The sequence below is a fragment of the Heteronotia binoei genome, chromosome 4 (assembly GCF_032191835.1).
Source record: "Heteronotia binoei isolate CCM8104 ecotype False Entrance Well chromosome 4, APGP_CSIRO_Hbin_v1, whole genome shotgun sequence".
Classification (NCBI taxonomy): Eukaryota; Metazoa; Chordata; class Lepidosauria; order Squamata; family Gekkonidae; genus Heteronotia; species Heteronotia binoei.
In genome coordinates, this window is record NC_083226.1 from 174,860,320 (window position 1) to 174,864,909 (window position 4,590).

The window sequence follows — 4,590 nt, forward strand, 5'->3', positions numbered from 1 at the left end:
AATATCTTCATCTACCTCACAGGGTGTCTGTTGTGGGGGAGGAAGGGAAAGGAGATTGTGAGCCGCTCTGAGACTCTTCGGAGTGCAGGGCGGGATATAACTCCAATATCTTCATCTACCTCACAGGGTGTCTGTTGTGGGGGAGGAAGGGAAAGGAGATTGTGAGCCGCTGTGAGACTCTTTGGAGTGGAGGGAAGTATATAAATCCAATATCTTCACCTACCTCACAGGGTGTCTGTTGTGGGGGAGGAAGGGAAATGAGATGGTGAGCCACTCTGAGACTCTTCGGAGTGGAGGGCGGGATATAAATCCAATATCTTCATGTACCTCACAGGATTTCTGTTGTGGGGGAGGAAGGGTAAGGAGATGGTGAGCCGCTCTGAGACTCTTCAGAGTGGAGGGCGGGATATAAATCCAATATCTTCATCCACCTCACAGGGTGTCTGTTGTGGGGGAGGAAGGGAAAGGAGATTGTGAGACGCTCTGCGACTCTTCGGAGTGGAGGGCGGGATGTAAATCCAATATCTTCATCCACCTCACAGGGTGTCTGTTGTGGGGGAGGAAGGGAAAGGAGATTGTGAGACGCTCTGCGACTCTTCGGAGTGGAGGGCGGGATGTAAATCCAATATCTTCATCCACCTCACAGGGTGTCTGTTGTGGGGGAGGAAGGGAAAGGAGATTGTGAGACGCTCTGTGACTCTTCGGAGTGGAGGGCGGGATGTAAATCCAATATCTTCATCCACCTCACAGGGTGTCTGTTGTGGGGGAGGAAGGTAAAGGAGATTGTGAGCCGCTCTGAGACTCTTTGGAGTGGAGGGTGGGATGTAAATCCAATATCTTCTTCTTCTTAAAAGCTCATACGTTACTCAATGCTCCTACTGCCCTTGTGTGGCTGGAAGCCACTAAATAACATTCAGTCCAGTATTAAAAGTAGGTGGTCCAACGGAGAACTGGTTCGCTTTGCAAGCCGTTTTGGATCTCAGATCCTTCTTCCAGTTGATATGAGATCCGATAGCGGGGACGCGTACGTTGCCGATGAGCATAGTACTTACTATGGTGTTCCCACTATTAAGCGTGCTAATTTGAGAAAGCTAGGAATTCTTTTGGCACTACTAGAACTGGGAAATTGCACCACACTTATCAGAATGGTCCCTGGAAGAAGGAGCTGAGATCCGAAATGGCTTGCAAAGCGGACCGGTTCTCTGTTGGACCACCTACTGTTAATACTGGACTGAATGTTATTTAGTTTCATCGGACACTTTGTCGGACAATGCAAAATGTCTGATGAAGTGTGCTTTTCGCACACAAAGGCTTATATTCTAATACTACTTTGTTGGTCTGAAAGGTGCTACTGGACTCTGAGTTGGTTCTATTGCTTCAGACCGACATGACTGCCCCGCCTGGATCTGTTTTGAATCGGGATGCCAGCTTTGTGGGCTTACCTAACGTTCTTACCGGAAGTGACACAGGGTAGCTCTAGGAATCGCCAGAAACTCGATGCTAAAACCACAGAGTTGCCTACGATTCCTAGAGCTACTTTCCCCCACTTCCAGTAAATACATGAGGCTATCAAAGATTTCAGGTTTTCATGGCTGGTAACATCATTAAGGTTCGTAGAATCTTTCGGGATCAAGTGCCGTGTTCTACTGGAGAAAGTTTTCCTTCCAGACGTTTCGTTCTCAGCTGCAGAGAACATCCTCAGTGGCGTTGCAGCCAGAGCAGGCGTTCTGACCTTCTTGGCTGCTGTGCATTGAGTGGGGCCAGAGCTGCTGGAGAGCTGCTATTTGTAGGCTGGAGGGGGTGTGATGAAAGGGCAGTTGGTTTGTGGGTGTGCCCATTGTTTGGTGGGGCTTCCTGGAAGGGTAGTGATAAGGAAACTGGCTGTCGGATGTGACCATTGTTCTGTGTTAATTGCTGGGAAGGTTGGAAGGGGTTTGAAGATAAGGAAGATGGTTGTTGACTGTGCTGATTGTTCTGTGGAAACATCTGGAAGGAAAACTTTCTCCAGTAGAACACGGCACTTGATCCCGAAAGATTCTACAAACCCTAATACATGAGGCTGTTTGTTTGTTTTTTAAAATAATCTCCTGAAATGCTGTGCTCCTCAAACCCTTTTGTAAATCGCCAAGTATGGTGTTTGAAGAAGAAAGCTCGTACCCGAAACCTAATGGTGCTTAGGTCTCAAAACCCTTTTCAAGTTCAGGAGTTGCCAAGCAAACACACTTCTAAAGATGAGAGGGATTCTGAGGCCTAAGCACAAGCCCAGATATCTTGCTAGGTGAGTCTCCAGCACTAGGTTCCGGGTTCGAGCCTTCTCCTGCCCGTAGCACGCTCGTCCAAGTTTGGTGACGGCTCTCTACTAAGACACAACAGCCCCAAACAGTCCTCTTTTTTGAGGAGCAAAAACCGACGCGGCTTTCGTGTATCTTCCCAATCAGTTATTCAAATCTTGTGCATGCGCCAAGTTTCTGAATCTCAAATGACACATTAAATTGGATGCGCCAGTTGAGGGAGGTAATTAGCATACGAAATGGCTTCCGCGAGACTCGTGATGGGCTTGCTGAGCTTATCGTGGGGGAGATTTTTTGACACCAACCTGACAAGCGGCTCTCAGCAGTTCTTCGGCGTCCCCATTCGCTACCCCCTTCCGCTCGTCTTTTCGCCACCCGAGACGGGCCATTTCAGCATATCCTGCAGCAAAGGCTTTGACGCCGGCATTCTGCATTGCACAGCATTGCTGGATAGATCCGATACGTTTCCTTGAGTTTATTTGTTTGGGAAGGCACGCACACACCCACACCCACACACACCATGCAGGGGCAGCTTTGTCCATCTCCATGTTTAAAATGGTGCTAAGTGAGAATCGAACGGTATCGGCCAGGGGTTCTGGGGGGTAGAAAAAGCCCAGCAGGAACTCATTTGCCTATTAGGCCATGCCCCCTGATGGCACCATTGTTTCGCGCAGGGCTTTTTTGGTAGGAAAAGCCCAGCAGGAATTCATTTGCATATTAGGCCACACCCCCTGACACCAAGTCAGTCGGAACTGCATTCCTGTGTGTTCCTGCTCAAAAAAAGCCCTGGTATTGGCTGTCACTAAGCCGATTGGTAGTGGCAGCAGAGGAAACTGGGAAGATCCTGCTAGCTCATTGGTGGCAGCTGAATACCATTTGGTCTGATTGTAGTGCTTAAGTGTGCTGACTCTTACTCGGGAGAACCGGGTTTCATTCCCCGCTTCTTCATTCGCAGCTGCTGGAATGGCTTTGGGTCAGCCATAGCTCTCCCAGAGTTGTCCTTGAAACGGCAGCTGCTGTGAGAGCTCTCTCAGCCCAACCCACCTCACAGGGTGTCTATTGTGGGGGAGGAAGGGAAAGGAGATTGTGAGCCGCTCTGAGATTCGGAGTTGAGGGCAGGATATAAATCCAATATCATCATCATCATCTCCTTCTCCTCCTCCTCCTTCTTTGTTTTCTTCTTCTTCTGAGAGCCAGTTTGGTGTAGTGGTTAAAGTGTGCAGACTCTTATCTGGGAGAACCATGTTTGATTCCCCACTCCTCCACTTGCAGCTGCTGGAATGGCCTTGGGCTAGACATAGCTATCGGAGGAGTTGTCCTTGAAAGAGCAGCTGCTGTGAGAGCCCTCTCAGCTCCACCCACCTCATCAGAGATTCAGAGTGGCTTACAATCTCCTAGATCTTCTCCCCCCACAACAGACACCCTGTGAGGTGGGTGGGATGAGAGGGCTTTCACAGCAGCTACCCTTTTAAGGACAACTCTTGTGATACCTATGGCTAATCTCTGATTCAGAGAGAAGACGGGGTTTAAATCTGCAGTCTTCTTCTCTTTTACTAGCAGTTTCTGAAGTCTGGATATGACTAGACGTATGAGACCACTGGTGCAAGTCAAAGGATTTTGACTCTTTGTTCTTAGTCCAGGGCTTGTAACCAGGGCCTCATGTTAGCCTGCTATAAGAAGACCTGCCCAGCGTACATTTGTTTCCTTTGTTTGGTTTGAACATATGAAGCTGCCTTATACTGAATCATACCCTTCGTCCATCAAAGTCAATCTTGTCTACTCAGACTGGCAGCGGCTCTCCAGGATCTCAAGCTGAGATTTTTCAAGCCTATTTGCCTGGACCCTTTTTAGTTGGAGATGCCGGGAATTGAACCTGGGACCTTCTGCTTATCAAGCAGATGCTCTACCACTGAGCCACAGCCCCATTCATGGCTCTCCAGGGTCTCAAGCTGAGGTTTTTCACGCCTATTTGCCTGGACCCTTTTTAGTTGGAGATGCCGGGGATTGAACCTGGGACCTTCTGCTTATCAAGCAGATGCTCTACCACTGAGCCACAGCCCCATTCATGGCTCTCCAGGGTCTCAAGCTGAGGTTTTTTACACCTACTCGCCTGGACTCTTTTTAGTTGGAGATGCCCGGGATTGAACCTGGGACCTTTTGCTTATCAAGCAGATGCTCTACCACTGAGCCACAGCCCCATTCATGGCTCTCCAGGGTCTCAAGTGAGGTTTTTCACACCTACTTGCCTGGACCCTTTTTAGTTGGAGATGCCAGGGATTGAACCTGGGACTTTCTGCTT

General features: G+C 49.0%; 2 non-coding genes across 2 annotated transcripts; both read right to left on the minus strand.

The window, feature by feature from the left end:
- Positions 1 to 4,143: 4,143 nt before the first annotated feature.
- Positions 4,144 to 4,215, minus strand: TRNAI-GAU (transfer RNA isoleucine (anticodon GAU)). The gene has a single exon. It is a non-coding gene; the product is annotated as a tRNA-Ile (tRNA).
- Positions 4,216 to 4,280: 65 nt separating this feature from the next.
- On the minus strand, positions 4,281 to 4,352 carry TRNAI-GAU (transfer RNA isoleucine (anticodon GAU)). Its single transcript has one exon. It is a non-coding gene; the product is annotated as a tRNA-Ile (tRNA).
- Between the last annotated feature and the right edge of the window lie 238 nt (positions 4,353 to 4,590).